Source organism: Strix aluco, chromosome Z (assembly GCF_031877795.1).
Source record: "Strix aluco isolate bStrAlu1 chromosome Z, bStrAlu1.hap1, whole genome shotgun sequence".
Classification (NCBI taxonomy): domain Eukaryota; kingdom Metazoa; phylum Chordata; class Aves; order Strigiformes; family Strigidae; genus Strix; species Strix aluco.
The window spans coordinates 9,602,049-9,628,592 of record NC_133971.1 but is presented as its reverse complement, the minus strand read 5'-3'; the positions used below and the strand labels follow the sequence as shown (position 1 = coordinate 9,628,592).

At 52.6% G+C, this 26,544-nt stretch overlaps 1 protein-coding gene across 1 annotated transcript in view; it reads right to left on the bottom strand.

Moving 5' to 3' along the window:
• Positions 1-26,544, bottom strand: part of LOC141918751 (rab-like protein 2A) — a 180,457-nt gene that overhangs the window by 29,305 nt on the left and 124,608 nt on the right.

Sequence of the window (26,544 nt, the reverse complement as noted above, 5' to 3'; positions counted from 1 at the left end):
GAACTGCATTAAGCTTAGCAGGAGCCTAAAGTGGCACCTAAAGGCCTCCCACTGCTTCTGCTAAATCAGTCCATTTCCCCTGCTGCTTCAAAATACCCTTCCTGGAGTGCTAATGCCACTAACCATAACTTCCTCCAGCATGGAGGAGGCTCAAGCCCTGGGCTTTGACAGTGAGCTGCACAGAGGCAGCTAAACAGGCTGTGAGAGGCAGAGGTGTCCTGCCAGAAACCGAGATTAACCAGGGAGCCACCAGCACATGGTGCACACTCGAGGTAAAGCAGGAGAGCAGAAAGAACTGTACAACCCTCAGCATTCCCATCAATCCAGGGCTTTCAAGGGGAAGGACGCTGACTAGAAAAGCTCCTTTGCGTTAGATACCACCAATGCACGGCCAAAATCAGGGGGAGGATTCCCAGCATGGGAAGATTTCCACCGTCTTGCAAAATAAAGGTGGTGAGACATTTTATTCTGGATGTGCTGTGCTGCAGCAGGTAACTTGTTATGCTCTAAACCACAGGAATTACACTGCTCTCCTCTTCCAGCACAGTGTTAAACCTCCGCATCCCAGCACTTACCTTGTCAGTGTTCCTCAGAATCAGTGGCACTTCGTAGACCTTGAAGGGGATGTAGTTCTGAAATACCACCTCTGAAGGAAAAGGCTGAAACAAGCTCTGCTCCAGGTCAGCTGCTGAGAACTGGAGAGGCAAGACAGAGCGGTGAGAGGAGGGTCAGCTGCTGGCAGAAAGATTCATGAAAGAATCCTACACCGATCTCCAGTGGAGTACAGTCTCTTGGTGAGTACGTCCGCGTGGCTCACGCAAGGAAACAGCCCCCCACCTGTGTTCTGAGCTGATCAAAAGTTTCTGGACCACACTGAGCAGGCTCAAGCTAAGAAGCTCTTTTGGCGGGTGTTCCTCCAGGTTTCCTTCTCCAGAATGCAAGGCAGCGCTTACTGCCAGCAGAGCCCTGTGCTAACGTGGTCACACAGCTCCAGAGCACTTCCTGGAAGAGCCAGGAGCACTCACGGAGCAAGCGAAACCCAAGAATTTACACGAGACTCCATGGGAAACAATTTTGGGATGATCTTTACTCTGAGACAGAGAGACCGAGTCCCACACATCCCTAAATACCTTTTTTGATAGAAAGCCTAGAAACCACTTAGAAGACCACACTACCAGAGGAGGTAAGGCTAAAAAGAAAGTAACACAGTAGTTGGGAAAAAGACAAAGGAGGTGAATGCTGGATAGTGGTAAGGTTTAGCTCTTTTCTCAGCATTACTGGGCAACTTGAGTAAGACTGGACTTGGTATCTCCTTTTTCCACAGGCTTTAAATAGATGCTTTATTGTATTCCATTATTGCCATTTCATTTAATACCACTGCAGAAGCATGTCTGAAAATATACACAAACCGCAAATGTTCACAGAGCAGAGGCAATACTTGAGAAAATTCCTCCCTGCTTTGTCTCCCCTCTCCCAGCTGTACTGTTCCCACTCAAAAGACCCAGGCAGGCCTCCTGCTGCTCCACAGGAGCCATGCTCACAAGGCAGCTTGTGCCTGCAGCACGCTGCCAGTTATGTGTGTGCTCATCTGATGCGTTCCCAAGCTCCTGTGCTGCCTAGGGCAATCCTTAGCCAATTGGTTACAGGTCTCTTGCTGGCAGTTTTCACTCAACAGCCTACCTCAGTGATCCACCCGTTTGGACTGTGTGCTACAGTGAGCAGTCCTGTGAGAAAAGCAGCTTAAACATACATCTAAGTAACCACTGATCCAGAGAACGCACTTCCACTCCCCTCTGCCCAGGGCCATTCCCCCGTATATCTGGCAGCCTGCAAAATCTAACACCCTGTAAAGGTCCCACACATTGTTCCAACCCAAAACATTAATGCACTTGGTCTTGTTAAATCTTGAGTAATTTCTATAGGCCCTCAGCCTTCAAAGGCCAATGCTGCCACCGTTGAGGGAGTCCCATGACCCCAAGCATTTGACAGTGACTACACCAAAGCATGAGGTGGCTATTTCACCAGGAGGATGGAAAATGGCAAGCTCGGGCCCTTGTGGCCTGCCCCAACCTTCGCCCAGTACCAGCTAAACTCCAGAAAAACCCACCAACTTCAGCAGAGGTTATTTATATTGACTTAGCACAGATCAGGACTTCCAACCTCTCACCAGGGAAAAACGTTCTACCTTTCCCCAGCAGAAGGAACTCCACCACCACCAGCAGTTTGAAAAGACAACAGGCCCTAGTCACTGAGGTATTCAGATGAGCTGGAGGCACTCCTGTCACAAACTCACACCCTCTTCAAATGTCACATCAAGCAGCAAGGAAAAGGACAGGAAAAGGCTACCTTGTGATGGGAGGTTTCACCCATGTCTAGAAGCTGGGCAATCCGGGGCCGCCTCATCTCCCAGGTGCTGGCCAGCCTCTGCTTGGTGTAAGAGACATCTCCTTCAGGAAGGCAGAGGGAGTCAGCTGAAATGCAAAACACCAGCAAGAGCTACAGAAATGCCCTTCTGCAGAAAGACTTTTCTCGTTCAAGTGCCACTGATGAGTAATTTGTGATCACAGCCACTAGGATAGTCCTGGAAGTCCCGTAAATTACCTGCTGAAATATTTAACATCAGTAAATTAATGATATAGAGCGGAATACACACGCTCTAAGCAAGTGGCTCTGTCCCATTAGCTTCTCCTTCATGAGATGATGTGACATGTTAGGGGATTTCTGCTCTTCGGGTATTTGTACCCTCTTGAGTTTTGCTGGATTGAGCCAGAGACCTTTGAAGAGAGCGGGGAGGAGTTATCAGACATCCCCTAACTCCACCCTTGCACAGTGCTCACAACCAACACGCAGGTGGAGATGGCACTGCTGGGTGAGTCAGAGGAAAGCAGAAAAGCAGTGTTGTGCCAAGACTGAGGTGGAGAGGAATGGGTCCAAGTTTTCATTATTTCTTTTCCATTAGCACTTGTTTTCTCTCTGTTCTGGCCTCACAGACCCCTCCACAGAAGGATACAGAGATGTCTCCTTGACAGAGCCTCAGCACTGGGTCACCTCCAGTGAAGGGAGCTCCAGCCAGCAAAGGGGACAGTTGTGGATGGGAACGAGGAATCGCCCTGGATCCACTGCTGTTTGCAGGGCTGCATCTGTGCTCCACACAGGACACGAGATACCATGAAACAACTCTTTTGGAAGCTATTCTATCTGGGACAGCCATGTCCTGTCAAGACTCCAGGTGGTTTGAGCAGCCCACCACATGCCCAGCTGCCCAGCGGTGTGGCCAGGGCAGCAGTGGCAGGTATGCCCACATGACAGAAGATGTTACTGCCCACACAGCAAAGAGGACAGACGGAAGCACATGTTTGTGCTCCAGCTGTTCCTGTGCAATGCCCAGTACATTCCTTTATCTCGGCTCCACTGGCACGTTCAGGCAAGACCCTGGACTTTCCCTGAAGCAACACAGTCCACCCGCCATTGCACCATGACAGCCCCCTCCAACAGAAGCACGGCAGCAAAGAGTTGGGGAGGTGGTGCCTGGCTCCACAGCACCCTGACAACAGGAGGGGAAGGCAGAGGAGGGACAGGGGCAGCTTCCAGCCTTAACCCAGCTCCTACCCGGCCCCCAGCAGGTACTTACAGTCACACGCTGCTCTGCCTCTCTGACCAGCTTTGGATAACAACGTACTGCCACCTTACTCTGGAGTCCACCAGCCATTTTGGAGGATCCCATGGACCGATAAATCTTGCCAGTGGCCATGACTAGGCAAACCTGGAAGGAGTAACAATGAGACTTTGAAAATCCAGAATCCCATTCACAGCAGACCCAAAGGACACACCTGTGTCTCCAGGCTGTGGCATCCTTCCTAAGTGAAGAACATAAGGCCACCCCACACTGTTTTGTGATTAGACCATATTTAAGTGGCAGAGTTAAGATTCATAGAAGTAAAACTCCATAAAAATATTCCCTGAGCCAAAAAAGCCTTTTGCTGTGGGTGCAGTCCCACGAGCCACAATTATTTCTTTTCATGAACTTTATCTGTCAGCTGACAGTGAGATGCACCAAGGGTCCCTTCCAAGGGTCTGCTGGAGAGTCCCCAGCTCCACATACTATCATTTACTGCGGCGGCTCCTGCCTTAAGTCTTTACAGTACCATTTTCCCCTTCCCAGAATCCGATCTCTGCTATCCTGGCTTGGCAACTTTGCATCTCCCTTTTTATTTATTCTTTTTCTGGCATCTGGGCCACATTTCATAGAATTGTTTAACCTGGAAAAGACCTTTAAGATCATCAAGTGCAACTGTAGACCTAGCACTGCCAAGCCCACCACTCCTTTCCCTGGATGTACGCAGGAACTGCTGCTCAGAAAATCACCTACGGATTTCAAAAGCAGGGAAAGGACAGGGAGGGGGAGTTGGCTTTGCAGTCCCTCCCAGCTAGGCCACCTGCTGCATTTTTCATCCTCAGCCTCCACAGCATTTTCTAGACAGAGCAAGAAGAAGCTAAGCTCTCACATACACACCGTGCAAAACAGATTCCAGGCCAAAACAGCCCAAAGGCCCTGTGCAAACCAAGGTGGGCAAGGCCAGCGGCGGTGAGGCAGGCAGCCCCCCTCCCTCCACGTTTCACCCACAGCCCGGGTGCACTCACAGCCACAGCCCCGGTGAAGAAAGGGAGACAGGCCGGCACTTTCTCTCTCTGGGAGCAAAGCTTGCTCCCTGCCCAGCTCCGCTTGGGGGAAGAAGGGACTCCAGCTCCCAGGCCCTGACAAGGAAAGTGCTTCAGCCTCCAGGTGCCTCTCACCCAGCACAAGAGCCCCCCTGCCCTGTGCTCTGGGGGCAACCTCCCCCCTCAGACCCTCCCCAGAGCAGCGCCTGCTGTGCAGTGACACAGATCCTGCAGGAGCGTGAGCGCAGCCCGTGGCCAGCAGAGGTTGGGCAGGACTGAGGGCCCCCTGCCCCGGGCACCCCCCTGCCGCAGGCACCCCCCTCTCGCACAAGGGATGCCCCCAGCCCTGCGGTGTGGGGCAGGGGGTGTCACCGCCCCCCTGAGCTCCCCCACAGCCCCGGTCCCTGCTCAGCCTCGCTCCCAAGCCCCCCCCTCCCTCGGCTGAGCCGCCCAGCAGCACCGGCACCCAGAGCCACCCTTCGGCTTTTGGCCAGGGAGGGGATGCAGACACCACCCCCCAGCATCCCCCACCTCTCTCACTCCGTGGGGGCCATGGAGACACACTCACGGGAGGATCCCCAATGCCAGACAGGCTGTTGCTCCCGTTGCCAGGGCAACTGGGCATCCCGGCCGGCCCCAACACTGCCACGGCAACAGCAGGGACACGGGGTGGACGCGGCGGGGGGGAGGGGCCGTTCCGGAACACGGGGGCAGAGGGGACAGGGATGCTCAGTGCACAAAGCACCCAGTGAGCACAGCAAGCAGGCCCTGAAACCGCCTCCAGCACACCCGCCTGGCTCCAGCACAGCCGCAGCCCCGGGTGCGTTACCCCAGCACGGGGCAGCGGCTACGGACAGTCCCTTGCTGACCCTGCTCCGCTCTCTGACCCAGTCCTGGGCCTCACCATGCCTGGAGATGGAAAAGTCCTCACACAGACCCCCCTTCTCACAGAGCTCCCTGCCCAGGTACACGGGTGCAGCTGAGACAGGGAAGTCAAGGGAGGACCAAGTCTCTTCCGGGCTTCTTCCCAATGACCAGGCTTATCGGTTCCAAGAAGCTTGCAAGCCAGCCACAAAAGGAAGCATAAGTCACTACCCCCAGGGGAGACCCATGCTTTCAAAAAGAGAGCCCAGAAGCTGAAATTTCACCACCGTGGATGCTCACGACCAGAGGAGGTACAGGGTTTATATCGCTGCCCCCTCTCCATTCCTGGGGTCGGACATACCCACCTCTGCTCCCTCAGGGACCAACAAGCCTCTCTTCCCTTGCCAACACTCCCTCTGCCCCATGAGCTCCCCTCTGCTTTCCTGCACAATATCCAACTGTTACCAGTAAGCTCAGCTTGGAGCCATCATTCCCAGCTCACACTTGGGTCTCAGCTGGCTGCCTGTGTTTCTGACTCCAAGAGGACACATGTGGAGCAGCCCAGGGCATGGAGGGGGGATCACACTGGCACACAGCCCAGCACAGAAGCAAGCCAGCCCCCTCAGCACTTCAGACAAGCCACCCTCCTCCATCCTAGCAGGGTCTGACCAACGCAGGCTGCTGGCCCTGCTCTCTTCAGAGGCACAGGGAACTGTTGGTTCATGTAGGGAGCCGCTCTACAGGGCTGAAAATCCTTCCCCCATCCCCTGGGAAATGCTGCTGACACAGCTCTCATCCTCCTGCAGAAACACATGAGCGTACAGCCAAGGCCAGCAGCAGGCGTGTGGCATTATTAACCTCTCTCTTGCTGCAGTGCCAGAAGGACACAGGGCACTATCAGCCTGCATCCCTCCACAGCCCTGCTGCAGGCTCCGAGACAAAGCCCCAGCACAGGCACTGCCCAGCTTCTGGACACCAGAACCAGAGCCCCTGAGGGGTGACACAGGCACATCAGAAACATCTTTCCTGGCATCAGTGCTGTACTCACCAGATTGAACCCACAGAATAACTGGGCACAGCTGGTGTCTTGCAGAGGACACGGAGCTGCAGCAAAGGCAAAGACAAGGACTGCAGTGAGGCCCCAGGGAGAGGAGGGCAGTGCTGGCACAGACAGCTTACACCATCCATGGGAGCATTCCCTTCCCCCGTTTTAACCCATGAAGGAAGAACTCCAGCGCTCAACGAAGGGACTGACTGCGACACTCAAACTGTTTTAGATGCTATCAAACGGTTTCCTACCAAATAACTGCAGTGAGATCACTTACCCAGCTGCATCGTCATGAAGTCCCAAACATGAATTCCCAAATGGGCAGCCCATAATCCTCTCTAATCCAAGCAGGGTTTGTACTTGTTTTCTTCTGAGAAAGAAGGGAAATAAAGTTGGCTCCTTTTAGCCATGTTTCCCCTGCCTTCCCCTGAGCAATGCAATCCCACGTTGCAGGGGAGAACAATGATTTCTTTGGTAGCACACACCTCAACACACAGCCCTGAGTTTGCTTTCTCCCTTTTTATTCCCATGTTCGGAATCAATTTTTTTCCTCACTTTCTGTTTATTTTACATCTCACTTCCAAACCCTGAGCTGGTTCTCTACTCCTTTTCTAAATGAAGACAATATCTCAAATGTCTACATTTTGCACACCCTGACATTAGCGGTGCAACCACGAAATCCAAAAAGAGTAAACTCGTTTTTCCCCACTGCTTTTTGAAACAAATCAAAGTCCTTGGCCCCAACAAATGTAATGCCTCCTAGGTTTTCCTTTTCTGTAATACTACGAAACCATTTAATCCAGCCAGCTGTCTTTGTGTAAATGCAGAAGAAAATTTACAAGCCTCAATAAGTTAATCACAGCTCAAGGGGAATCTCTGACATGGAGGTCAGCAAGGCAGTAACTGTGAGGCTGTGACTGCCAGGAGACAATGCCACAGGAAGATGGGTCGATTCTGGATGGAGGTTCAGGCCTGACTCAGCAGGGTACTGCCCTTAGGCATCTCAGCCTAAACAAGAAAGTGGACAGTTGTCAAGGGCACTGATCACCTACACAGTTACAGGATGCTTCGACATTCTGGGGCTCACTCTACCTTAATCCCAACTCTCCTGACCTTGTGTTTCCTCTGGCAGCTAAAAGACACCTAAGTCCCTAAGTCCCCACCATATTGAGGGCAGAAACATGCTGCAGTACCAGTGCACTGTAGGAGCAGGGCTTAGTGGCCTTTCACAGTCACAGGGGCAGAGCAGGGGTCAGTCTCTCCTCCTCCACACCCAGCTCTTCTCCTCAGCTGGCAGGGTCCTGCCAGGGCATTCTCCATCCCACCCCGTGCCATGGGGCACCACAGCCTGGGGAGCATCAGGCCCTTCTCTCCTCCACCCAAGGAGGACACAGAGCCTCCTTCAGAGCCCAAGCACATGGCAGCTCTCTACTACTAGGCATCTCACACATTTAAAACCATGGCAATACCTGAGCACCCACAGCCCAGCAAGATCCTCCCATGGTCAGCTCCAAGGATCACACTAAATGCCACAAGTGGTCCTTCCCTCCAACTTCTTCAGGACAAGAAAAAAAAAAAAAAACCTCATGTGCTTTACCTGGTCCACAACAGCTTGGCTGGCATTTACAGCTTCTGGCATCACTTGGCAGCTCCATTTGCAGTGGGACGGGTCTCCTTGGCTCCTGGCTTCACAGCAAATTGGTCATCCAAAGCCCCAGCAGGTCCAGTACCTCTCCTGCAGGGCACTTTCAAACACCAACATCTGGGTCTGTGATTTGAAGCAAAGGAGAGGAAGATTAGAAAAAACAAGAGCTGTAAGTGGGACACAGGGAAGGGACAAAACCAGCCTGTGACATGCATTTCAGCCTCAGCCCACAGGAGCCCCAGGCACAGTCACGGCAGCTACAAAGCACCACAGCGTGTTCAGAAGCAGTGCTGGGAAAGGAGCAGCTTGCTTTCTTTATGCCTTGTGAAGCACTGAAGGGACAAGCTGGTCTCCTTGCCACTGCCAGGCCAGCGGGTGCAGCTCCCTTGCAGCACACGGGCTGTGTCAAGAGGTGCTGGGGCAGCCTGAAGGCACCAGCTCTGCTGGGCGAGGAAGTTACAATGTGAGCAGGCATCAAGAAAAAAGGCAAAGTGGAATGTGGCTTTACCTGCTCTGGGCAGTTGCCTTCATAGGCTTAATACAACCATGCAACAGCCACAACTGCTGAGTTTGAAATCAAGCAAAATCCCAAAGCAATTGCTGGATTTGTCAAATATTTGACTGCATTTGTATCCAAAAGTCTTTTGCCAAAAAAAATGGGCATTTTGTTAAAGAACAGCCACACAGAGGCCGTCCTGGGCTGGAACCTGAGCCAGGGCTTTATGATTTTTAAACAGGGCACCTAGTGCACCCCACAAAAGAGCCTCTGCTCTCTGCCGTGGAAGTACTGTCAGACTCCACAGCTTTGACGTGATCGAGGTCTCCATGCTGACTCCCAGCACATCACATTTTGGCACTGGGAGCAGAAGGGCAGGTTTTCATTTTCCACATAGAGATCGTCCAAGCTGAACTGTTAAACGAGCTCCTCGGGTTCTTCCTTTGAACCTCTTCCCACCCTTCACACATCCCAAGAACTACCATGAATCAAAGAGCCAGCAACAAAAGCAGCCCCAAGCATCTGCAGATTCTCCTTGAGAGAAACCTTCCCACTCGTGAAAAAACAGCTCTGTAATAAGCACACGGCCTCAAAAGCAGAGGGGAAAACCCTTTAAAACACAAAGCAGGAGTGGAGCCACTCATGAAATCAGACTGGTTGATCAGAAACGCTGATCAGTCTGTGCAGGGAGCACCAAAGGCCTGAAAGAATGAATCTACCAAGCCACTGATATCATTGAAAACAGCTGGGATTTTAGAAGACAAGACAGTAGCCACATTAAAAAAAAAAAAACACAAAAAAAAAAAAAACAAAACAAAAAACCCAAAAATAAGGATAAAAAATTAAAAGATAGGCTCCTCAGTGGGTCCAGAACCAGCCATGTTTGCATTTCAGTGACCACCAGCACAAGCATCTCTGAGTTTCAAGGCTCAGCGTTGCAGGACAGACCCACCCAACCCGGAGCTGTCAGCCTCACGGCAGAGCTTTTGTTTCCCATTACCAGGTCTGTTATAGGAGCAGCTCAAGAGGGTGCAGGTTTGGTTTCAACAGCCTCTCTCTGCCAAGCATGAAAACAGGGACCTGAGTACCCCACTTGTGACTTCCTCTCACACTGAAAAGTCTTCCTAGTGCACCCTGGCACCCGATCTCATTAAAAGGGAAGAGAGGGAGCAGATGGAAACCAAAACCAGCTGTCAGCTGCCAACCACTGACCCCATCCGACTCCATCCCTCGCCCCACTGCGGCAGAGGCACAACTGGCTGCTCCTGGAATGATAACAACAAGCCCAGCAGGAGGCAAGGAGGATTTCAGGTGGGCAATAAACAGCAGGAGCAGATGAAATCTTGGTAAATAAGAGATCCTTTGTCAGGAAGAAATTCATCTGCAATCAGGAAAGACAACAAGTGAGGACTGTGCCACGTCCGGGACCATCCTGTCCCTGCAAACAGTGAGGAGCAGTGTCCTGGCTGGAACAGCCACCATGTCTCAAACCTCTCCAGCACGTCTCTGCCTCCAGGCACCAGCAAACCCAGCAGCAAAGTCCCAGTACATGAGCTGGGATCCCCAGCAGGGCCTGTGGGAATCACACTCCTATCTCACAGCCTCTAGTTCAAGTATTCAAGCACTCCAGGAAGCCTCAGCAGACCCAGGTGATGTCCTGTAAGCAAGAGCATAAGAGAAGGTACATATATCCACCACCCTTCCCTCTAAGGTGTTTGCTTCATTCCTATCCCCAGAGCATCCCCCGTGAGCTCCACCACAGACACAGCCCTGACACTTTCCCTTACAAAACCGCATGGGAACTTCCAGGGCAACCAGGTCAGAGAAGAAACCTTCCCCATTTCCCGAACCAACCCAAAACTTTTTCCTCTTTCCTATAGATAGAAAAAAAAATCCCCCCCACAACAGAGGCAGCACCTAAGATGGACCAAGGGTGACACTGAAGGTCACAAATTTGCACTCATCTCATCACAGCTCTGCCAGGGACCAGGCAAGGTGTTTGATCTCACAGGGACTCAACTTTCCTACCTGCCAGGCCAGTCCAGCAATACAGATTTGGGAAAAGGCAAAGTCACAAGGACAAGCAAACAGCTCACATTCAACACGGTGCTGTGAATGCTGCAGAGAGGCTTAGCTATCCTCTCTGTCATCAGCCTCTCTGAGCAGTCTAGTGTTTTTCACAACATACAGAATAAACTTTCTTAGTAGAAAATGGTATCTTTTACCAGACTAACTTGATGGGAACAAAAAGTTTTACCGACAAACTTTACCTTCTCCATACCCTTACAGCATGTTGGCTAGATCAGCATTCCTTAAAGTATGTGCCTACAGCAGTCCTGAAAGGCAGAGAAAAAAGCATCTCAGCTTGGTGAATAGAACTGTGATGCAGATGATACTGCACAGGAGAATTAAGGTGTAAGTCTATTATGCATCAGATTTTCTCCAGTAACTGCCTACAAGCAGGGTCCTGTCCCACAGAAGACACAAGGCGTCACACTCCCCATTTGCTGTGGGCTTCGATGCCCGGCACATCTGCAGCCAGGTTACAGCTGCCTGCCTCCGGCCTTGGCCACCCACCTAAAACCCTTGAAGAGGGAAATGGAAGGGCACTGAGCATCCAGCTGGTGCCTTCAGCCCTCAGCATCCTCCATCTCTACAGAAAAACAGAGCAGGGCAAGTAAAATCATGCCCAGGCACCAGGACCTTCTAGAGGCATCCATCAGCTGAACTTCTGACTGAGAAACAAATATCTAGGGTTTCCCTTTAGCTCAGCCTCAAGGCACATACCTTCTTTTAACCCCCCCCCCTGGCTGTTGCTCCCACCTTTTTAATCAGGAACTGGATGCTGATTTCTCCCAGACAGGTTCGCAATACCTCGCTGGGCTGAATGCAGAAAGATGGCTTCTGTTTAATTTTCCTATGACTAGAAGACAGAGGTTTCCAAACCTGTTTGGAAACATTTTTTTCCCTGTCTGGTCTCACCAGCACTGGGAACTCCTTTTACAAATGATATCTCATTAAAGATACATCTGGTATTAACCAAGCCAGCTACATCAAACCTTCCCAAGGAATAGCTGGGCTGCAGGGGAACTGATGAACCTCCTTATGGAGCAGATCTGGGTAACTAGCCCAGCAAGGAGACTGGTCAGGAAGCCAGCTTGTCAGTAACACTTCTTCTCCACGAGCAAGAGCAGTGACAGCTTTGCAGGCTGACTCTGGGAGGCTCCAGCTGCTGGCAGAACACAGCTCCCTCCTCTGCTGGTTTGCAAGCCCTCCCTCCCCAGGCAGAGGCAGCAGATGAGGTAGCCAACCTCCCTTCAGACAGGACATCTGAGTCTATAATGGCAGCTTCGATCCCTGGGCTTAACTTCCTTCCTCTCCACAGCTCAGAGAGCTTTTCTGCCTCGTTGGACACACTGGTCCCTCCCTGCCCTGAACTTGGGAGAGGGCCCTGGGGAGGTCGGACTGGCCCCTCCATGCTTTCAAGCTTGCTGGGCTGTATCTCTGTGCAATCACAGTCCCTGCACATAAGGGCAGCCCTTTTTTTTAGTCTCTCTGGCAAAGTGAGCTGAAAAGCAGCTGAGGAGAAGGATTAACTTGGGACAGTCGGATTTCTCCTTCCCAGCGAGCAGCATTTGCAGGGCAGCAGACAAACTGGCTGACATTTGCCGAGAGCTCTGAAGGCACACAACCCTCTAGAAATGCCCATCATTAGTCCTGCTGTTCTTGGCCCACAAAGCTTGACTGTCTCCAACAAAAGCTACGACACAAAAGCACAACCCTTGCACACATCCTGTCTCCCTACTCTCGTCCTCCTTAACTGTCCCCTTGAGCCCACAGAAAAATTTCAAGGCCTAGAAACACCTGGTATGAAATGAAAACAAAGGTCAGATATCAAGTGCAACCCCTCCTGGGGATGTACGCCCAACAAGAAACCCTCTCTCATTATGGTCATAATCCAGGTAAGCCTGAAACAGCTGCTCTTGAGGAAAGAAGCAGTACAAGGAGCTCCTCCCCAGCACATCTCTCCCAGAGCCCTGCTTGGTCCCCGGGCAGGGCAGGGGCTGCTGCCAGCATGGGCTCCCTGCCTTCCCAAATTCCCCCCTCGACATTCCCACTTGCCCCAGGTCTGTGTACAGTTTCATCTGGACACTTCACAGCAACAGCAGCTGTCTTTCCAGTCAAATAAATTCATCTAGAAGAGAAAAGGCAGCTAGCATCTGCTCCCTGGCAGAGCTTGCAGCAGACAGCAATATTGCTACAATTCTCCATGTTTTACAATGATTTTTCTCTTCCTTTCACTCATAAAGCAAATTGCATGGGTCATCAGCAGTATCAGGTAGAGAAACATGGAAAAATTTAGGAGGAAGAGACTTTGGATGTCTCTGGTCCAACCCCTCTGCACAAACCAGATAATTTCAAAGTTAAAACAGATTGTGCAGGGATGCATCCAGCAGTGTGAAATATCTCCCAGGATGGAGATTCCCCACCTCTCTGGATCACAATAAACTTTTACCTGCCTTTAAAGTTACCAGACGTTTGTCCTCAGCTACAGCACAGGCTCCAAGAGATACTGTGTGTTGTGACCCTGCAGCCTTTGTTTGGGAAGTGAACCTCAGCATGCGCCTTCAAAGTCCTTGGCTCCTGGAAAAGAAGAGAAAGTCTCCTGGTTTTTTAAGCAGCCATCTGCTGAGACCAAAATGCCAGTTGTTTCATACCAAAGATAAAAGCCAAAGCCAACGTACAGCAGAAAGGCAGGGAGGTCATTGACCTTGTGTATAGGAGTGCCAGATGTGCCATGGACCAATAATCCCATGGAAATAAAAGGTACCACTTGCCTTTAAATATGGGTGATTGCACCAAATTGGTGCAGACTTGTGTCTGCTCCAAGTACTTTAAAGTGCTAACGTCTGCCCTGGGGCCTTTTCAGTAAGAAGCCCTTGGAGACACAGGCTGCCAGACTTGTGCCAGCCAGAAGAGGAGAGGGCAGCATGTCAGTGATTCTGGCTGAACTGGTTCTTGTCACAAAGTTGGGAGGAAGAATTTGATTTTTTGGTATGTTGGGCTACATCTCCTTGTGTTTCTCTTTCCTGGAAAAACTAAAGGTGATGGTTGGAGCAGTGACACAGAAAGAGCACATCCCAGTCTCAGTCAGGGTCACCTACGTTATAGGAATGGTAAGGTCTGGTCCCCCGAAGCCACCCGGAGCTCCCTGCAGTGGTAGGAGGGGGTTAACTGGGAAGCACCGATGCCTGTTCCACTTCCTGGTCTGTCAGCTGAGTACAGACAGAGCAAGTCAGAGATGGACATCCAGACAGACAGTTGCTTGTACAAACCAAAGTGTTTCAGCCAGAAAATACTGAGGAGAGGCCAGAGTCCCAAACAATGTGATAGTAGAGCATGTGGAAAAGGAGGAAAAGGGTTCCTGAAGCCCCCAAGGCCCACGAGGCAGGAAAAGTCAGAAAGCAGGTAGCATTCCTGAGAGTCAGGCCAGCTGTAAGTGAGCCCAGATCATGGGCTCAGAAAAGCAGAGCTGTAACTTGTACTGAGCGCCAAGATCTGCTCAGCTAAACTATGCCAAACACTCAATAAAACAGCAGCTCCGCTTTGGTTTTTTTTTTTTTTTCCCACTGGATGAATAATCTTTTCTATCAGGATGCAGTCAGGAACCCAACTCCAGTTTGGCTGGGACAGCCTTTCCTCTGATCAGGAACCTGGAAATCTCAGCTCAGCCACTCACAAGTTTCTTGCTCGCAGGGAGACTGCTTATAACAGCGCAGCAGACTAAACAAAACAAGCAGTCACTGCAAAAATCAAGGCAAACCCAGAGGTGTGCTTGCCAGCAGAGCATTTTAGTTGAGGGAGCAGAGCAAAGGATCCTTCTTTCACTGATCCCTTGAAAGTATGCAACTGCTTTCCATCACTCATCTCCACCCAGATTGAGAAGGCTGAAGGGGTTCAGTTCTTCCTGGAGTCAGGGCCAAATAACGGGCACTTGTCACCTCACATCTGCACTTGGGACTTACACAACCTCTGCCATAACACAGCGCAAAACCCAAAGTCTGTCCTAACACTTGATAACCACACCTAGAGGGCACAGCTCATGGAACAGCAGGGCCAACCCTGAAACAGAGATCTGCCCAGGGCATGGGGGAGAATGCGGAGGAAGATGCAGTGCTGGAAGCACTGGGTTCCTGAAGCTAACAGCAGCACGGATGCAATCTAGACAAAAAGCTCTGCCTGTTGCATTCCCATTGAGTAATTAGTGGGAGGTTTAGCTTTCTGTATTTGTAAGATTGTCCTGTACCTTGCTAGAATATGGCTTGCTAGAGGGGTATGTCTCGTGCAGATCTGCAGTCGGGGATGTCCCAATTCACTCACCCCTGGCAAATCAAAGCTGTATCCTAATGACAGAAAGCAGAGCTGAGCTGAGAGATGGGACCACTGTGAAAGCCACTGCCTGACGTCCAGGACAGAAGAGCAGAGGTCTCCAGTCTCCATCACAAGGGGCCACTCCCAAAGTGCCTCCTACCTTCTGGTTGGTAAAGCCGTAACTTACAGAGCGGTGACATCTTTGAGAAAGGGTCCGAAACCTCCACTGCGAACAGCAGACGAGCCCCAGATGTCGTCAGCACAGGGTTGGCTGGATTATTCACAGCCAGGGAATCAGCTAAATGCAGTTTAACTCAGTTGCCTGCTTAATCCAGAGCACTTTTAAATCCCCATACACTGATCCAAGTTGCCAGAGGTATTTTAACCCCTGAGACCCCAAGATGCTAAACATTGGTTAAGAAAGCAATTTTAAATGTACAAATCGAATATCCTTCAGTGTTTCAGTAACTGTGAATGAACTGCTCATCCATCCTGGCTACCAGCTCTTGCTACAAGGAGGATTCATTCGGCTCCATCTTGCTTAAAATACTGAGCTGAATCAGCAGATCCTGTCCTGGAGGAACAGGTAACCCTGCCCTGAACCTCTGTGCATCACGCAGCCCCAATCTGCTGCTGCAGATTAAGGGCCAGAAGCAAAATACAAACAGGACAAAGAATAAATTGACAAACTGCTGGATTTGGAGGCCTGGTAGCCCCCTCCCAAAAGACATGTCCAAAGACACCTGGGCTAAAGGATTGTTCCTTCAAGTACAAGAGGTAATACAGTAAACCCTCTTGTTTTCTCCTGGATTTGGTCACCAGAGAGCTGCCCACCAGCCCCAGAAGAGCACACATCCTAATTAAGGGCAACATGTAAAAGCCCAAACCAACAAAAGCAGAGATTCATTGGTGGCATTTGGCAAGTGACAATGGTACAGCAGCTTGTGGTAACAGTTCTTTGAAGGGAAAGCCAGAGTTGATAGGCATCACCGCTGGAAGGCTCTTACAGAGGAGAGTGTTAAATAGCGTCAACTGGAAGGTTTAAACATTGTCTGGGAAATGTCAAACACTGTCAAGATATCACAGAGCTCTCTGCAGCCAAGCCCCAGCGAGGGACTCCTGTGGGCTCATCTCTGAGAACACAGACTGATGGGCCACCAGCCCTGCCAACAGAAAACACCTTATTAGCAGCTGGTGCAGAGAATACAGCGCCCTCAAAACAACCAAACCAGCCAGGTCAGCCAACCCAGACACCCAGCATCTCCCCGCAGTACCTGCAGCCACATCTGCAGCCCAGCCCTGCTGTCAGGAGTCCTCTCGGACTGGTCGGGTCAGCAGTCCCAGCCTTCCAAACCCCATCCTTCTGGGAGCTGCACTCAGCCCAGTTCAGGCAAAAAAAGATGAAGACACCCCTTAACTCGATTTGGAGACTTCCAGGAATTCTCCCACCTCAGGGAAAAGGAAATGGAACGAAATTTTTTGTTCAGTTTTTCCAAAGCAAAATAAAACCCAACCACTACAGCAGCGAGACAGCTGTCACAGGAGTAGAGATCTTCAAAACTCTGAAATAAATAGTCTTGCCTCTGGCTTCCAGCTGCATGGGATTGCTTTATAGCACCTTACACAAAACCCACAATAAAATACCTCCGACAGGTTATCAAAGCAACAGCATTAAGGTTGTCCTCGGGATTAGGCATTGGCTTCTAAACCCCCCATTCTTTGGTACCTTCAGCAAACGGCCAGCTCTGATTCAACCCTCGCTTGGTTTTCTGAAAGGGTGACAAAAGCAGCTTCAGCAAGATCAGAGTCAGACCACAAAATCTGCTTCCTTTAGAGATCAGGCCCTGCTGTCTCTGAGCAGCTCAGATCCCCCTACAGCCGCTGGGCCTGCAGGAACTGAACAACTCGGGTCTGACCAGGGGACGAGGCAAAGCCTGGGGAAGAAGGCCAGCTGTGAAACAGTTTGACAGAGAAGAGGGGAGAGAGAAAATATGGGGCAATGGAGCTTCCAAAGGAGATCAAAAGAATCAGGGGTTCATGAACCCAATCCATGAACTAGAGGTTTTGTATCTGTACAGATGTTACTGTACTTGGAATGGCAGAACACTAAAATCCATTGCCCAGGGGGAACAGAGAAGCTTTGGAGATGAGCACAGAGCACAGCGCTGCCAACTCTTTAACAGCCAGCAGAGCACACCTCCTCCCAGGGGTGGCCAGCTTTAACTGCCACACTGCTGCCAGTGAGGACAGGGGAGGAGAGTCAGGACACCTGCAAAAAGTTCATGAGACTTCTCAAAGGGGAAAAAAAGGAAAGAAAAAATAACCAAGATCTTTTTACCAGGCTGTCTGTGACAAAAGCCATCAAAACATGAGAGTGGGTGATGGACAGTTGGGGAGAACAGTCAGGACTGGACAAAACAGACAGCATGAAATCAGAATGAAAATGAATATTCGTCAAAAAAATCACTTAGTATTTGGCTTTGCCCGAGAGGTACCTCTGTGTCACAAGGTAAATATCCCATTCCGCTGCCCAGATGCAGATTTATTCCAACAGAGAATTATTCCACTAACCAAGGGCTTTTCTACACAATAACCTCTGCAGCCTGGGGCAATGCAGCCGTGCATTCGAGTACATGCACACCCAGTGTGCGCAGGCTTGCAGCTGAAACCTTCCCATACTTCTCTCTTCATTGCTGCTGAAACATTTTGACTCCTCAACCCTACACTCTGGTTCTGCAACACTTCCCCATACAGTCAAACTACAGTTTCAGGCACATCCCATCACCTGCCCAGGATGGAATCCCCAGAGTGCGACTGTTCCCAATTCCATTTTTCCCGTAGGAAACAATGGGATAGAGAGGAATGTGTGCAGGTGCCTCAGCAATGCACACAGCTGAACCACACAGGAACAGCTGGTGTGATGTGGAAGATGGTGAGACAGAAGTGAGACCTCTGGGGTTGTCAGCTGCCAGTTCAACACCTGGTAATGACAGAAGTAGTAGAGGAAATTCTAACTGCTTTTAATATACCAAGAAACAACTGCTACTTACCTGAGCTTTAGAGTGGAAAATCCCTTTATAACACAAAATTAATCTTCATGATGTCCTGGTGACCCCGTGTGACCCATCTTCAAACAAATCACCATTCTGAAACCTCTCAGCTGCTTCTCCTGTGACACTGAACACCTGACAACTCTTTCACTGCCAGTGGTCCTGCTGCCTCTCCTGATCCATCACATTTTCATCACCACCTTCAGATGCCTGCTGCTCACCACGGTCAGTGAAGGATGAAGGAAAACAGGACCATGACAGCAGTAACCAGGGTAGGGTATTAAATAACTGACAGCAGAGCTCTGAAACACAAGGGACAGACAGCAAGGCATTACTGTGCACAAGCTTTCACAGTGCAGACGCAGTATAGACAGGGTAAGAATCTGCTCCCCAGCTCTGGAAAACCCAATCCCCTCAGCAGCAGCACTACTGACACCTGCAAGCTTCCTTCGTTAAGTTCTAAGGACAGAGGAGCATCACCTGGATCCAGATGCAGCCCACCTCTGACTACTGCCATTCTGAGGTGTTGCATTTTTCATATCGATCAGCAAGAACTTATAAAGCAAGATTTCAGTTAACTGTCCTAAAACCTAAATTCCCAACAGGAATTGCCTCAAAAGGTCGATCAGAGACGAGCCGGCTCCACCTGCTGCATGGCCTCCCCTGACCACCACTCACAAAGCTCAAGACCTCCCCAGCCTGTCCCAGCCAGCGCCCCAGGAAGGTGCTGTCAGACCTCTCCGCTCCCCTGACAGCCCCCCAGCCAGCTCCCCAGCACAGGGCACACGCCGGCTGCAGGCCGCCAGCCAGCCTTAGGGACAGGGAGTCACTCCAGGAAAACTCACGTTTTCCCCAAAGACCAGGTTCTGCTCCGAGCCCGAGCTACCGCCGCGAGCCCACAGCACCCTGCCTCTCCGCAGCACCCGAGGGGTGCAAACCCTGACCCAGAGCAGACACCAGCCCTGTCCCACTTGCTTCACACGGCATCCCTGCAGCCACAGGCACCTCCTGAAAGGAGGGAACCTGCGAGAGCAGTTTTTAAATGTGTTTTCACGAAGACCAGGCAATTACAGAAAACAGATTTCACAGGGAAAAAACCAGAGAAAAGGAGGAGGAGGAAGTCGGTCTGCCTGGCTACATGAAATTGGGATGAGAACAAGCAGAGATGCAGGGCAGAGCAGAACTGAACAGGAGCTTGAAAGCGACGGGAAGAAAAAACAGGCAAGATGAACTACACCGGTGTTCTGGACAGGAGCCTGGTTTTGTTTAAATCTTGATTAATTCTTCCTTATCAATTATTCTCATGATTAATTCTATTTCCACACAGGCATTTTGTCAACATTTAAGAAGATGCACAGGAGACCCCAGGAGAAGCCCCAACACTCACCTAGGAACGAGGTGACGATCTGCAGACCGACAGCACATCGGGCGGGACAAGCTTGCAAAGAAGAACGGTGGCAACCAGTTACATCACGTTTACAGCAATCCACAGGCACATGCAGTGAAAAGCGACTATTTAATGCAGAGCTGGTGCAGAGCAGAGAGGTGGAGGTGAAGGAGCAGCTGACCGGGGGAGGCTGAAGCAGTGCCACCCACGGCAGGAGCTCTGCCGGCTGTTTGCAGTCTCAGAGCAAGTGGTGCTGCCGGATTTCGCAACCAGAAGCACTCCCAGGATCCCAGCACACAGAAACTTGTCCTTTAATTACTTTTCAATTACTTCTTGTACCTTCATTGTGTGAGACTTCTGCTCTGCCTGCAGATGTCAAGAGATTCTTTTCTGAAAGCAGAGCAGGGTCGTTCCAACTTGAAACAAAACAGGATTTGTCTTTTGGGAAAGGTGCAAATTAGAAGCTCAGCACAGAAACTGAGCTTTGTCCAGAAAGCCAGAGGAGCAGCAGGGCTCTGCGAAGGGGCTGGGCTCCAGCACACACCCCTGCTCACCCCCCCGCCCCCCATCTCTCCCAGCACCTCAGAGCTGGGAAAAACTGTCCCACAGCCAGAAGGCAAGAGCCCGCCTGGGCCAGCTCTCGCCCTCGGGCTTAATGCCGGTTTCTGATCAGCACCTCTTGGCTCTGGTGACTGGCACCCTCTGAAGCACCACTCTGAGGTGTTTCATCAGATTGAACCCACCCAACCCAAATCACCACAGAGAGCAGAAAATATTAAATGCGTCACTTCTTTCACACTTGAAGTAAAAATAAAGGACTAAAATTCACTTTCCCTGGGGCAACCTGACAGATAAACCCCGCAGACACAACAGACCCTTACAGACAGCAAAGACCCAACAAGTGCAAGGTAAAAGGACAAGCACAGTCATACATCAGAACGTCTGAACAGCCCAAATTCTGACAACAAACCATTTTTTTAAAAAAAACCAGAACCATGAAAAAATTTGGGTTTTTAGACCAAAGCTTCCCCTTCCCCGGCGATCCCACCACCCCCTCCAGGGAAATCGGCCCCAGCCCCTGCACTCACCCACTGCTAGGCCGGAGCCACCACCACTGGTGCTGGTGCTGCTGGTGCTGGTGCTGCTGGTGCTGGTGCTGGTGCCACCTTTGAAGGAGAAAAATTCATTCAGCCATCCAGAACAAAGCGAGTGTTTTAAAAGGAGGAATTCCCACTTGCTGGGTGAACCAAACTCTCTTCCTGGAACATCCCTCAGTGCAGACCACAGAGAGCTGGAGGACCTCCTGCCTAGGCCGCCTCACTGCAGACCATAAGCCCTCGCAGACTGTCAGCAGGAAGTAGGCTCTGTGGGGGCCAGGGGGACCCCCGGGGGGGCTCCAGCACGTTGTCCCTCCACAGCACCTGCCCACACTCCTGCCTGTGCCGTGAGCGGGGATTTGGGACCCGGGGGGATTATTGGGGGGGGTGTTATTGGGGTTCTGTGGGAGATGTGGGGGTTATTGGGGCCCTGGGGGGGTATTTGTATCCTAGAAGGAGTGTAATGGAGTCGGGGCGGAGGGGGGGGGTGTCCTGGAGGGGTTTGGGAGGATTATTGGGGTCCTTGGGGGAGTTTTGAGGGAGATATTGGTGTCTGAGGTGGGGGGATTGGGGACATCCTGGAGGGGGTTCTGGGGGAGGTACTGGGGTCCTGGGTGTGTCATAAGGGAGGTATTGGTGGAGGGTCTTGGTGCTTGGGGGGTGTTATTGGGGTCATGGGGGAGTTCAGGGGGTTATTAGTGTCTGGGGGGGGGCGGGGGAGTGTCTAATGGTCTCCTGGGGGTGGTTTCTGGGGGAGATATTGGGGTCCTGGGGGACAGTAATGGGGTGCAAGAAGGGTCCAGTGGGGGCTACTGGGGTACTGGGAGGGATCTTGTGGGGGATAAACCCCCCCATAACATTTCAAAATAACTCTTATATCCCCCATATCCCCCCAAACCACCCCATATCCCACCAGATCACCCCCAAACACCCCATATCCCCTAAATCAACCCCCAAAACTCCCCATAACCCCCCAAACCCCATATCTCACTAAATCTGCCCAGATCACCTCAAAAGTCCCCATATCCTTCCAAATTAACCCTTATATCCCCCATATCCCCCAAACACCCCCATATCCCCCAAGTCTCCCCCACATATCCCATCCAAACCCCCCATATACCACCAAATCACCCCCAAAACCACCCATATGCTCCCAAATCACCCCCATATACCCCCAACCCCACCATATACCCCCATATCACTGCAAACCCCCCATATATCCCCAAATCACCCCTAAAATTCCCCGTACACCCCCATATCCCCCCAAACCCCCATAAACCCCAAATCACCCCCATATCCCCTCAACCAACCCCATATCACCCCCAAACTTACTATACCCGCTAAACCTCCTCTATATTCCCAAATCAACACACAACCCCCCCATATCCCCTAAACCACCCCCCAAACCTCCCCATATGCCCCCAAACCTCCCCATATCTCACCAAATCCCCCTTAATTCCCCATATCTCCCCAAATACACCCAAATCACCTCAAAACCTTCCCATATCACCCCAAACCCCCCCATATCCTTCCAAAATACCACTTCTATCCCCCATATACCCACAAACACCGCCATATCACCCCCAAATCACCACCCGATATCCACCCAAACCTCCCCATATCCCACCAAATCACCCCCAAAACCACCCATATCCCCCCAAATCACCTGCCATATCCCCCCAACCCCTCTCATATCCCCCATATCCCCCCAATCCCCCATATATCCCGAATCAACCCCAAAACCTCCCCATATGGCCCCAAACCCACCCATATCCCCCCAACTCACCCCCAAAACTACCCATATCCCCCCAAATCACCCCACAATATCCCCCCAAGCCCCCATATCCCCCCAAATCACCCCTAAACCCCCCTTATGCCCCCAAATCACACCATATCTCCAAAACCCCCCATATCCCACCAAATCATCCCAAAACCCACCCATATCCCCCAAATCACCCCAAAACTTCCCCATATCCCCCATATTACCCCCAAACATCCCGTATATCCCCAGATCATGCCAAAACCTCCCCACATCCCCTAAATCACCACCAAAACCTCCCCATATGCCCCCAAAACCCCCATATCCACCCAACCCCCCCAAAACCCCCCATATCTCCCCATATCCCCACAAATCATCTCAAAACCTGCCATTACACCCCAAAACCCCCATACACTTCCAAAGTCCCCCTTATATCCCCCATATCCCCCCAAACCCCTACATATCCCACCAAATCACCCCCAAATAAACCGTATCCCCCCAAACCACCCCTCCCATATCCCCTAACCCCCCCCAAACCCCCAAATAGCTCTACAACACCCCCATATCCCCCCATATCCCCATATGACCCTAAAGCCACCCATATCCCAACAAATCACCCCAAAATTCCCCATATCCCCCAAATCACCCCATAACTCCCTCAACTGCTCCCATATCCCCCAAAATCACACCAAACCCCCCATATCCCCCCAAATCACTCCAAAACTTTCCCATATTGCCCCATATCCACCAGATCACCGCAAAGCACTCCATAACCCCCCAGATCACCCCAAAAACCCTCCATTTCTCATAACACCCCCATATCACCACCAAACACACTATACCCCCCAAACCTCCTCTATATCCTCCAAATCACCCCAAAACCTCCCCATATCCCCTAAATCACCCCCAAAACCTCCCCATATGTCCCCAGAATTCCCCCATATCCACCCAACCCCCCGAAACCCTCCGTATCTCCCCATATCCCCACAAATACTGCCCATTACACCCCAAAACCCCCATATCCTTCTAAAGTCCCCCTTATATCCCCCATATCCCCCCAAACCCCCACATATCCCAGCAAATCACCCCCAAAAAACCCCATATCCCCCCAAATCAACCCCACATCCCCCCAAACCCCCATAACCCCCCAAATAAACCTAAAACACCCCCATATTCCCCCATATCCCCCATATGACCCCAAAAGCACCCGTATCCCAACAAATCACCCCAAAATTCCCCATATCCCCTAAATCACCCCCAAAACCTCCCCATACCCGCCAAACCCCCCAAATCCCCCCTAAATCCCCCATATCTCCCCAAATACCCCCAAATCACCTCAAAACCTGCCCATATCCCCCCAAATGCCCATATATACCCCAAATCACCCCCCATCCCCTCAAACCACCATACCCCCCAAACCACCCCAAAAACCCCCATATACCCTAAATCACCCCCAAAACCTCCCCATATGCCCCCAAGCCCCCCATATCATCCCAAATCAGCCCATGTACCCCAAATCACCCCAAAACTTCCCCAAACACCCCCGTGACCAACCTCCACTCCAGTGACCCCAACACATACCAGGGTACCCCCTGGACACCTGGGTTCCCTCAGAGTGGGGCTGGGGACTCCCCAGGTGCCTGGTTCCTCCCAAGACACCCCTCTCTGTCGTGTGTGTGTGTGTGTGTGTGTGTGTGTGTGTCCGTCCGTCCGTCCGTCCGTCCGTCCGTCCCCGTGTGTCCCCCAGGCACCATCATGACGAGGGCTGCAGGATCCTGGCCAATGGGCAGTTGAACTCCAGTTCAGGCTCGACGAGCTGCAGGCTTTAGTCCCCTGCCATGTACAATCCACACCACCCTCGGCTGGTGTGTGGCCCGGGAGAGGGGTTGGAATCACACCAAGCACCAAGCGGCCCCGCAAGCAGGGAGGGAATTGCCCCACCACAGCTGCTTCTCCCCTCTCGTGTAGACTCATGAGGACAAAGCCCGCACATCTTGTTCAATAGTTACTATAGTGTTCACAGTCACGTCCTTGGAGAGGCTTGAAAAAACCACGCCTGGATTAAGGCCAAGCACACAAGTATTTCCATAGCAGTTTTAGATAGGACCAGGTACCCTGAACGTATTATTATATTGGATGAGAAAAGGGGCTCCTGTGTTCATGGAGGTGCTGGGAATGCCGCAGCACGTCCTGGAAACATGAAGGAACAAAGGTCATTGGAACTAGGCATCAGCATGGAGTCAGCAGGAGAAACCCTGCTGGCCCCACCTAATAACCTTCTGTGGTGAAATGACTGGCTGGGGAGACGAGAGGAGTGCGGTGGCCACTGTCCACCCAGACGTGAGGAAGGCTTTCCGCAGCGTCTGCCAGAATAGCCCCGTGGAGACGCTGAAGCAGCGTGGGCTGGCTGAGGAGAGGGGGAGGTGGGTAGAAAATGGCTGACCAGCCAAGGCCAGAGGGTGGTGAGCAGCGGCACCAAGTGCAGCTGGAGCCCCGGAGCCAGCGGGGAAGCCCAAGGCAAGAGGCATTGCCAGCAGGTGGAGGGAGGGGGGGTCCTTCCCTCTGCTCTGTCCTGCGCTGGGCTCCCCAGGGCAAGAGAGGCGGGGCCATGCTAGAGAGGCGGGGCCATGCTGGAGAGAACGCCCAGCCCGTGGTCCCTCCCACTGTCCGTTGGGGTCGGGCTGTCAGTCAGTTGGAGCCAACAGCCCCCAGCTCCAGCAGCACGGAGCTGTGCTGGCACAGAGCGGCACTGGGAGGAGGCAGGGTCTGGCCGAGCAGCGCTGACCAGGCTCCGGCAACCCGCTTCCCATCCTCGCTGTCACCGTCTGGGCCGCATCCTTGGTGCACAGCGAGGGTCCTCCTGTCCCGGGCAGGATGGGCCAGGCCAACGGCTGCTGCGGCTCCAGGTGAGCTCCCCCCGTGGCTCGGGGACAGAGGGGCACGGCCGCGCCCCACAGCAGCGGCCTTTCTGATGCCTGCCGTGCTCTGCTCCGCAGGGACGCTCTCGCCGATGCAGAGCTGGTGCTGAGCGCAGATGTGCAGCTGACCCGGGGCTGCAAGAGGAGCGAGAGGCGCCTTCTCCTCCTCCAGGAGGAACTGGTGGTCACCAAGCTGCGGTAAGACCCTCCAACCCAGCTGCCCTTGCCCCATCCCTGGCCCTGGCTGAAGGGCTGGGACACCATGGCCCCCGGCCCCGGGACCTGTGTGCTGGATGCACCAATGCCCGTCCCAAGGGTAGGGGGGGAAGCAGGGCTCTGCCCGGGGGGGGCACCCCAAGGAGGCCACCTCCAGCTCACTGCCTGCCTCTGCTCTCTGCAGAGGTGGCACCACCCTGCGCCCACAGCTCCGCCTGGCCCTGGACCAGCTGTGGGTGCTGAGTGACGGGAAGGAGGCGGCATGGGAGGAAGAGGTGGAGGGTGTCGGCAGCCGCGAGGAGAGGAGCTCCCTCATCTTCCTCTGGCCCAGGGGCTCCTGCACTGCCACTTTCGGGTGAGTCGTGGTGCCACATCCCACGGCCGGGCAGGAGAGGTTCCTGTGAAGGGCCTCTGCCCTCCGTGCAGAGCCTGGGCAGGGAGCGGGCAGCACACCGGCAGGGAGGGATGGGGGGCATTTCTGCGTCCTGCATCCCCTGGTCACCTTTTGATCCCCAGAAGGGAAGGGCCAAAGCAGGTGCTGTGGCAGGACAGAGGGAGCCAGGGTCTGGGCAGCGGCTCTGTCCTGCCCCACGGGGCTTCGTCCTGCCCCTGTGTCCTTCCCCACGGGGCAGGGCTGTGCAGGCATCCGCCTCTGCCCACGGGCTGGGGGGCAGCGGGGCCTGACGCTGTTTCTCCTCTTGCTGCAGCTCCCAGGCGCAGAAGGAGCTGTGGGTGCATACATTGCTGGGGTAAGCTGGGGGGTGCTGCAGGCACAGCCAGATGGGGGAACACAGCTCCCCAGCTGGGGAGAGGTGCCTCCGCGGCTGCAGGCAGCTCTCGGGGAGAGCTGCCTGATGAGAGAGAAGAGGCAGCTTGGGGCTCACCCAGCTCTCTCCCTGTCCCTTCCTGGTGCACAGGACACCCGACGGAGCCAAGAAGCCCCGAGTAAACCTTGTCCCGTCACTCAAGCTCCTGGAGAAGGAACTGAGCCGCCGCCATGCCGTGAGTGTCTCTCTGGCCTGGGCGCTGTCCC